Raw genomic sequence first — 10,174 nt, forward strand, 5'->3', positions numbered from 1 at the left:
GGCCAGCACTAGGTCCAACAAGGCGTCTCCCCTGGGGGGGCTGTGCACCTCCTGGGTTAGATGGAGGTCCTGCACTCTGGCCAAGAACCGACATGAGCGGTCAGACCTGGCTGACTGCTCCTCCCAGCAGATGTCCAGGAAGTTCAGGTCCCCCATGACTACCACTATGGCATTCTTCCTGTGATCACGGTATGGCCTTAAATAAAGAAAAGCTGGCTCTGTCAGTTCTGATTCAACCACAATGTGAAGTTTGATTTCTTCCACACGTCGAACTCGCCTCCCAAACATCAACCCGAATGGCGAAAACCCGGTGGAGTCCTGGGACACCTCCCGGTAGGCAAAGAGCAAATGCGGAAGTTTCTCATCCCAGTCATTGGGGTTCGAGTCCACATAGGCCTTTAGCATGCCTTTCAAGGTCCCATTGAACCTCTCTACTAGCCCATTTGTCTGAGGGTGGTAGGCTGTGGTCTTGAGGTGTTTCACCCCACAGCACTCCCACAGGCACTTCATCACCTCCACCAGGAAGTTTCCACTCAGGTCGGTCAGGATCTCGGAGGGAAAACCCAGCTGAAAGAAGATCTTGGTGAGGGCATCCACAACCACAGGTGCATCGGTGGAGGTCAAGGCAACTGCCTCTGGGCACTGAGTGGCAAAATCCACTAGAGTCAGGATGTATTTCTTCCCTCTCCAGGTCTTGTGCCTCAGAGGCCCCACAATGTTTATCCCCACTCTTTGCAAGGGTTGATCAATGATAGGGAGGGGCTGTAGGGGAGCCTTTCTCTTGTGCCCACTTCTGCCCATCCGCTGGCATGTCTCGCAAGATCGGCAGTAGTCTGTCACATTCTGGGCAATTCTGGGCCACTAAAAGTTCACCTGCAGCTGCCGGCGTGTCCATTCCCTGCCCACGTGACCAGCACACAGTAAATCGTGAGCCATGGAAAGCAATTGTTGTCTGTATTTATGAGGCACTATGATCTGGCGATGGCGTTCCCAGGTCTCAGCATGGTTCTTTGGTACCCACAACCGACAGAGAAGTCCCTTATCCCAGACTACCTGCTCCCTCTTCTCTGGGGTGAACTCGTTCTCTTGCTCCTGAGCCATCTGCCTGAGGTCCTCCAAGCTGGGGTCTGCTAGGACCTCGTGCCTGAACTCCTCTTGCCCGGCTAAGCAATCAGCAGAGAGTTCAGGTGCTCCTGCGGGGAGTGCACCTTCACCCTCAGGGACTGACTTGGACTCCTCCCTGAGAGACTCACCTCCCTCTGCCACTGACGGACTAGACACCTTCCCAGGACTGTCACTTAACCCACCCTCGGGGTCGCTAGTTCCCTCAGGGACTGGTGTGCGATTGCCCCCCGCAGGGGCCTCTCCCACTACAGCCAATGGTGTGACTGTGTCTTGGGGAGTTTCTAACCCTCCCCCTCTAGCCTTTCTGCTCTGTAGACGAGTCACCGCATTAATGTGGTAGGGCTCTAGCTCTACGACCTGGTCCACCTCCCCGTGCAGGAGTTCTAGGTCAAGAATATCCCGTCCCACCAGGATGGGGACCAGAGCCCCTTCCAGCACACCCATTTCTACGCACATCGCGCAGCCTCTCCACTCGATGGGCTGACGGGTTACCTGTACCTCGAATGGCGGAGACCCCACCCCTTGAATGGTAAGGGTCTTCCCCGGGATTATATCTGCAGGTGAAACTAGGTTGGCATTGATTAATGTCACGCTGGACCCCGTGTCCAGTTCCCCAATAAGGGTTCTCCCGTTTACTGTTATCTTGGTCCGGTGGGGGGGCTGTCACCTCCTCTGGGTTTGTGATCCTGTAGCAACAGGCACGCCGCTCAGAGGGGCTCAGGTCTCCCCCCTCACTGCTTACAGCTGTTGCATGTCTGACAGGCTCGGGTTTGTTGCTTAGCTTTGGGCAGTTGGGCTTGATGTGGCCCGGCTCCCCGCAGTTATAGCACCCCCTCTTTTCCAAATTGGGTAGTTTGCTCAAATCGGGGGCCTCCTTACACTCAGTCTGTAATGGACCCTTTTCCCCTTTTGGACCTGGTCCTCCCTTCCCCCTTCTTTGGACGCCTTTCTGTTCCTTCCCAGAGTAGGGAGGCTTCTTGTCTGACCCCTCACCATTAAGCAACAGCTGATCTGCAATTTCAGCAGCCTCATGGGCGGTTTTGGGGCCCCTGTCCTTGACTAGGGTTTTAACCTCCCTTGGACAGCAGTGGTAAAATTGGTCCAGCGCCATGAGATGGAGAAGCTTCTCTCTATCATCAGCCTTGGCTCCGTCTGCCCATTTAAGGAGAGCATCCCACACCAGGGCTACAAAATCAGCCATTGTCTTCTTGGGTTGTGGGCAGATATTCCGAAATTTTTTCCGGAAATAATCCAGTCCCAACTTGAACCTTGAAGACACGGCCTGTTTAAAGGCATCATAGTCATCAGCTGCATCCGAGGGCAGGCTGTTCAGGACCACCGCCACATCGCCTTCTATCAGAGCAGCCATGTGCATCATGTACTCCTCCTCGGGCACCTTCCACCGTCGGGCTTGCCTTTTCAAAGATGCTGCGGAATACATCAGGATTGTCTCCGACTCGGTAGCGAGAGAAGGCTGGGGAGTTTGGTTTGGGGTGTCCTCCAGGCGCTCACAGAGGGCCCGCATCTCCCCCATTGGGCTGCAGACGGAGTACCTCTAGTTCGTGCTTGCGTTTGGCCTCTGCCTCTTGGGCCTCCGCCTCACGCTTGAGCCTTGCCTCTTGGTGCTGGTGTTCCCTCTCTCTCTCTCGCTCTCTCAGTGCTCAGCCTCTTCATGCTGGGCTTCCTGCTCCATCCTTTTCACCTCCAGCTCCATCTTTTTCATCTCCAGCTCATACTTGCGCTTGTTCTCTTGCTCCCACTCTTCAGCTTCTACCCGCATCTGGTACCTCCAGCGCTCCTCCGTAGGGGGTGATCCCTCAGAGGGCTGTGGACTTGGCATGCGGGGATGTGATTCTGGGGAGGACTCAGGAGTTAGCGTGCATGAAGGTGGCTCTGTGGCTGAATCATTGTTGCACAGGAGTTTAATCAGCTCTTCCTTCTTTAGCCCTTTCTTCATTTGAAGGCCTCTCCCTTTTGCCAGTTCTTTTAGTTCAGGCACGGTCATTTGGATGTACCTGTCAACCATCCTGGCTATCCAGTTGACCCGATGCCAAATTAGAAATTGTTTGCTCAAGGGATTTCAGTGACTCTATTACTCTTCCCCAAATTATGCCCCTAATACATCAGGGTAGTCATATGCCACCGCTACCACCATGTGTGGCGGGCCAGTAGGGGGCGCTCCTGTGTTGAGCCGCCCACCTCCCTGCGCCCGACCACCTTCCCGGCTCTGAGCGCCTCCCTGGGGCGCCTCGCATCCGGCTGTCCTCCTCCCTGGAGCACACTCACTAGCCCGGGGGTAACATAGCTGCCACCACCCCAAGAAGGGACTGCGGCCCTGTGTCCTCGGGGGAACACAGGCCTAATAGTCCTACGGGTACTCAACCCAGTACAGGCACTTGGGGCACTTCCCCAAGTCGGGGGCCAAAAAGGAAAGTCCCCCTTAGTCCGCAGACCTAAGGGGCCTCTTAGGCATAATTTAGACCCACCCCCCAATAAGTCTCCTACACCGGTCACAAAGGAAAACTTTATTGATTACAGGGGTAGGGTGAAAATAGGGTACAGGATAGAGCAGTCTCATAGAAATCCCATAGAGCAAAACAGTCTGGCTGAGGTAGCCTTTTGATCACGCATCTGCATTACTGCCAGCTAGTTATCTAATGCAATTGAGTAGCTTCCTCGCAAGCATCATCCCGAGGCTGCTGAAATCCCCTCTGGAGGCAGGCCGTTCCTCGCTCATGAGCTATGGGGGAGAGAGCCCGTTTCAGATGGTAAAACTCCTCTCTAAGTCTGAGTCCCCCACATGGCTCCTTCTCCCTCCTCCTGGGCAGTCTTAACTCATATAGCCCCTGTGACCTCGTTCCCCTGGTCCAGTGGAGGCCAGCTCTGGTTGGCTGTCGGCCAACCGATTTGAAATACATCACCTGTTACCAGGCAGACTCTAGCCCACCAGGTAGAAGCCCCTCACCCAGGTAGCTGATACCAGTCCGTAGGCAGAAGGAGCAGGTTTCCCCCTCTCTCTCGGGAATGTAGCCAGATCAGGTTACCTAAAGAGAGAGGGTAAAGGTGCGTCTCCTCTGCTGGGCTCATCCTAATCACATTGTCACAGCACAGAGATTTTGGGGAGAAACAAAAGGTGGCTTTCCACCACAGGAGGGTCAGCACAGTCCCTGCCAGACTTAGTCTTTGAAAATCACCGCATCTGGCTGGGATTGGGGTGAGGGGTGGTCCCATAGGGGTCCCTTGCACACTTCCTCCTCATCAGCACCCAGGGCTGCAGCACAGGGCTGCCTCATCATGTGAGTATTATGTAATTTCTTGAAATTGTATTTGTATTCCCTCTGTGAGGCCTCAGATGGGGTCCTTTTTAAATCTGTTTGATATTGCCTGTTTTCTAATAAAATGTTTCCAAAAAAAAAAAAAAAAAGCCTGCAGCTGGTGCCCCTCGGCCTGCCATTGCCGCGCTGCTTTCAGTGCCACAGCTGCTTGGGCTCTGGCACATGCTCCCTTTGGTCCCTCTTGCACCCGGGGCTCAGGCACTATTGCTCCCCAGTCAGCAAAGTGACCCTCGTGGGACAGGCGCCAAGTCCTCGGGGCTGGGATTGACCCTCCTGGTCACAGACGTGCCCTGTCCCGCAGTCCCACTCCCAGGAGAGGTAACACCTGAAGACAACAGGTGGCGGAGGCAGGGGGCTAGGGCGAGTGAGGCCCCTTTGTGGCCAGTTCTGCCCCAGGGCTAGTGCCGGAGGGTCCAGGGTTTGTCCAAGGCAGCTGCTGCTGCACCAGCTCCAGCCCAGCAGCATCGGGCTGACAGTTCCCAGTGGCTGCGGATGAGGATGGAGGTAGGAGGCTGTGCTGGGGGGCAGGGACAGCCTTGCAGGACTGAAGCCCCCAGGGAGCAAGGAGGGTCTGCCTACCGTCCCCCACCCCAGAAGCAAGAGGGGATCTGGCCGCTGCCCCCAGTGCAGCCAGCCCCCCTGCGGCACAGCGTGGTCGTCCTGCTGCACTGAAGGCGCCTACAGCTGGGTGGGCCTAGGGCACAAGGTACAAGGCCCCAAGGGGCTGAGGGAGCCCCCACCATGCCAGCTGTGCAGGGCTGCCTGGGATCCATGCCCCCCCGGCCTACTGCAGTGGCTCTGGCATCACACGGCCCCGCAGGGTGGCCCTCGCCCCCCTCCGCTGCAGGGGGATGAATGAGGAGCCCTGGCCCCAGAGGCAACGTCCCTGTCTCCAGGACCATGTGGCCCCACACGCATCGGCGCAGGCTAGGACAACCCTCTGCATCCTGCACTTGGGACAGCAGCTCCAGCGCAGGTGGCAGACGGGTGCAGGCAGTGTGGTGGGTGGTGGCTGCGGGATAGGCAGTACCACGGCGCGTGGTGGCGGCAGGCAGGAGCAGGCACAGTGGCTGGTGTGGGGTCCGTGGCAGGCAGTGGCAGCAGGTAGGTGCAGGCACCATGGTGGGTGCAGGCTCTGTGGCGGGCAGGCGCAGGCAGTGGCAGCATGGCGAGTGCAGGCAGTGTAGTAAGCCACGGTGGTACATGGCAGGTGCACCCGGCAGTGCTGGCCTTGTACTCGCCACCCGTGCATGGGCTGGGGGGTTCCCTGGACGGGGGTGGCTGTGAAGGCCGGTGCTGGACATACTGGCCCTAGAGGCCCCTGGGTCCCACCTCCTTGCCCACCACAGGACCCCGCTTGGGGCCACAGCCCAGGCGGACACTTCCCAGAGGAGGTTGATCCTGAAGCAGGTAAAGTGGGGAGGGGGCTGCGGGCCCAGGCTGGACTGCAGGCACCGCAGACCTGTCTCGCGGAGCAGGAGGCTGAGGCCTGGCACAGCGACGGGAGATGCCAAGCCCAGGCTGGGGGCGGCTGCCAGGTTCAGGCAGGGCACGGCCTGCTGGGACCCGGCACCCATCTGCTCCACGGGCTCGGCCTGCTGCGTCTGGCACCCCAGGCGGCATGTGGAGGTGCTGGGGCGCAGGAGCCAGGCGGTGGGCCCCGAGCCAGAGCCACTTGCCTCGACACTGAGGAGCCAGGAGCGCTGCCTCGCCCATCCGCGCTGCCTGGAGCATGGGCCTTGGGCCCGTGCCCATCAGATAGATGTTCTGCACAGCTGGGACTCAAGGAGCGAGCTGCTCCCTCTGAACAAACAGCTGCAAAGGTTTATGGGCTCTGTGTGCCTGGTGCTGGCCCAAAAAGGCGTCCGCCTCTCCTAGGGAGCTGCGAGCAGTTTCTGAGTGCTGGAAGGACCAGGGTCCTTCCTGCCACGGCCGGTTATTGCAAAACACCCACTGCTGTCGGTGCCATGCTTGGAGTGGCGTGGCTGTGGCCCTGCCCTTCCCTGCCTGGCCTCTGGCTGACGTCTGAGGCCAGCTCTGGGCCCTTGGCAGCAGGTGGGGTGGGGTGGGTGGGACTGAGCTGGGGGTTGGGGAGCCAGCTGGAGCACGGGTGGGTGCTGGGTCCCATGGGGCTGAGCCCTGCCGCAGGGACAGAAACGTGGGCAGCTTCCCCCTGCGGTGACCGGGGGTCTCAGCTCAGCCTGGCTCCTCTCCCCACGGCTGCAGGAAGCACCTCATTCCCAGTCCTGCTGGGAGTGGAGAGGGCCTGGGCCTCGAGGGCAGGGGCTCTGCTGGCCAGAAGACTGCAGCTGTGGCTTTAGCTCTGGCCCATCCCGGGCAGGGGTCCCCAGGCTCTGGGAGGAGCCCCCCAGCATCATGTGCCCGAGGGCTGGTTTGGATGTCGGGCCCCTGGGCCGGGTTCCCAGGGCAGGCGTGTCCTGGCTTCCCAGGAAGGGGCCCGTGCAGTGGGCAGGGGCATGTGGGACTCAGCAAGGACAAGGTGCTCAAGCCAGTGCTGGCTGCCTGCTCCTGGGTGGGCATGTCTGGATAGGGAGAACCGCACCCACGCAGACGGCCTGGAAGAGCTGTCGTGCAGCTGCTGTGTCTGCACCCACGGCCGCTATAAACAGGGCACGGTACGTTGAGTCCCCACAGCTGAGTGTGCAGAGTGGCGCTGGGCTGAGCGGGGAGGCAGGTGCAGGTTGTTAGGCAGCTCCTTGTTAGGTGGAGGTGAGGCTGCACCCAGCCTGGGTCCTCAAATGAGTCTGGCCTGGCCTTGCTCTGTGGTTTGACCCCAGGCCTGGCCCTACTGGGGCAGAGCCCAGCTGGCAGGTAGGACGACTGGGAAATGCCTGGTCTGTGCCCAGAGCTGCGCAGCCCTTGGCTGGCTGCACCCAGGGGCTGAGCAGAGAGCAGCGGTGTCCCGCTCCCTGGGGCAGCACCTGGGGAAGCTCGGCCTGCAGGGTGCAAATTGCCCTGGGCTTGGGGAAGGGTGCAGGAGCCCTGCCCCTACCTGCACCCCCACTGCGTCCCTGGGGTCTGCAGGCTGCCCTGCTCCTGCTCTGGGGCTCAAGGGAGCCCAGAGGACAGTGCCCTTGTCTGGAGCCAGGGGAGGCCCTGCTCTCCTCCAGGCAAGAGGCTGCCCAGGCTCAGCACTGCAGTGCTTGGGTCCCTCCCTGCTGCGGGGCCCGGCCCAGCCTGGGCTCTGCCAGGCTCTGTGCATCCCTTGGGGCTGGTGTGGGGCTCTGAGGCCAACAGCTCCTGGGTGGGCTCTGCAGAGACCCTGGAGGGAGCAGAGCTCTTGGCCCCAGCCCTAGCCTGCCTCTTCTCCACCCTGGGGCTGGTGCAGGGCCCAGAGGAGCCCCCAGCGCTGCCACAGCCAGGTGTGCTGCAGTGTCCTGCCCCCAGGAGCCCTGACCCTGCACCCATGCTGGGGTTGGGGGTTGCTGTCTAGGTATTAAGCTCCCATGAAGCAAAAACTGGACAGACAGAGGCTCTTACAAGCTGGAAGACCAGAGGTAGATGAATGCAGACACCAGCTCCCTGGGGCTGCCTCCAGCCCTGCAGCTGCGTGGGGGTGGCTTTGTGCGTGGGGGGAGCCAGGTGCCAGCATGGCAGGGAGCAGCATGGGCAGGGCAAAGGTGGTGCCATGGGACCTGACAGGTGCTGCCTGGTTGGCACTGGGAATGGCCACGGGTGGGAAGGGGGCCTGGGTGCAAAGGTGGGAAGCAGCTTGGCCCCCCAGTGCCATTACTCCCCGCCTCACAGATGCTCCCAGCTGGGCCCCAGCCCCTCACCCCACGCAGGAGTGCAGCCAGCCTGCTGGAGCTCTGCCCGGGTGCGTGGCCGGCCAGCCAGGGGCCAGCAGACGGGGCTCCCGGCCGTGGAGCCGTCCCTGGACTCCACGCGTGGTGCGGGAAGCCCGGGCCTGCAGGGCTCGGTGCAGCGGCCTCACAGTGCGAGCAGGGAGCTGCCTGGGTGGCAGCCAGCCCCTCGCCTCACCCTGGCCCCTGGCCACCAGGCCTTGCCCATCTGGGGCAGGGCTGCAGCGCACAGGAGCGTGTCCTGCCCTTTCAGGCCGTCCCTTCTGGGAAGGAGCCGGCCACACACTGCCCCCGGGGCCAGGGGGAGAGCGTGGGGAGTCGCTGTCCCCTTCCCCGTCTGTGGCAGGAGGATGCTGTCCAGGGAAGCCGGATGTCTCGCTGGCAGGTGAGGTGGGAACAGGCAGCCTGGGGGCAGGGAGAGCAATTGTCCCAGCATCTCTGGGGAGGGCGTGCCCGTGCCAGGGCCCAGTGCCCTGCTCTCCTAGCGCTGGGTCTTGGCCAACCACGAGCTGGCTGCCGGGTGCCCGGCAGTCGGCTTCTCCCCGTCCTCCCTGTGCTTGCTTCCACCCCTGGCCTGAGACCGAGCCCTGTGGGGGAGGGGGCACGGGCAGTGGTGGTGTCCAGGCGGGGCTCTCTGCAGTCCCCTGGATCCTGCTCGCTGGGGCAGGGGAAGGGCTGGCCTCAGGGCTGTGGGTTGCAGAGGGTGCCTGCACCTGGCTTTTTGCTGCCAGCCTTGGCCATTCCCTTTGGCTCTGCCTCCCGGGGACATTGCAGCCCCAGCCAGGGGCAGGGGAGTATGCCAGACCCTGGGGAAGAGGGGTCCTGAAGAAAGGCTGTATCCCCCGGCCCGCAGGACGGGCCCACAGGCCGGGTGCATTGCTTCAGGTCTTGCTGGGGGCTGAGCAGGTGGGTGGCGGAGGGTGTTCCTGTTTCCACTGGACACCCCTGGTCCCAGCAGGGCTGGCCATGCCCCCCTCCAGCCCTGTACACCCCGGTTGCGGAGCCAGCGGTGCGTGGACTGTCCCGTTGAGGGTCCCGGCCCGCAGCCCCTGCCTGGAGCCTCTCCAAGAGCCTCTGGTGCCCTGTGAGCCTCCAACTGCCCAGCCCCACCAGCTGCCTTCGGCCCTTGCTGGACACCACAGTGGGACGGGGTTCCCCATGGCCCCCAGTCAGCACACCTGTGCCATGCTGTGGGTGGTGAAGCACACTGGAGGCTGCCAGCCCTGCTCCATGGGAGTGACTGGCTCTTTTTCTCCTTTGCAGCCAGGCCCAGAAGGTGGGGTTTGCAGGCTGGAGGAAAGTCCTGACCCATCCTGCGCTCTGGCTCATACAGCTGGAGTGCGTAGAGGAGAGAAGCGGGTGCAGACGAGCGGAGTGCATTGGGGCTGGGAGATGCCTCTGCAGATCTTGTGGGAGAAACTCCAGTTCCAGGAGTGAGCGGGACACAGGCGCAGGTGAGAGCCGCACTGGTGTGTAGAAGTGTGTGTGCACTCATGAGCTGGATGTGGGCACAGGGCAGCACACACGTGTAGATGTCTGTGCCCGAGTGTGCGTGTGGTTCCCTGCAGGTAACTAAGTGTGTGCACGCGGGGAATAGGCATGTAAAAGTGGGCAAGAGTCGTTCAGCCTGGAGCATGGCCCACATGTCCAGGGCACTCGCAAATGTGGGGCTGCTCCCTTGTGGGTTGCGTGGCACTGCCTGTAGACTGAGACCATCTCAGCCCAGGCCCTGGGCTGGTGCCAGACTGCACATCCCTGTTTCTATGCTCTGGACACATCAGGTGCCCGGTGCTGTTGCCGTACGAGGGCAGAAGCCTTGGGCTGGGCTTGGGAGCGGTGTTGGCTTGGGAACAGACCTGGAGAGGGCACTGCTGTGCTGTGCTGTGCTGT

The sequence above is a fragment of the Crocodylus porosus genome, unplaced genomic scaffold (assembly GCF_001723895.1).
Source record: "Crocodylus porosus isolate Cpor-Errol unplaced genomic scaffold, CroPor_comp1, whole genome shotgun sequence".
Classification (NCBI taxonomy): Eukaryota; Metazoa; Chordata; order Crocodylia; family Crocodylidae; genus Crocodylus; species Crocodylus porosus.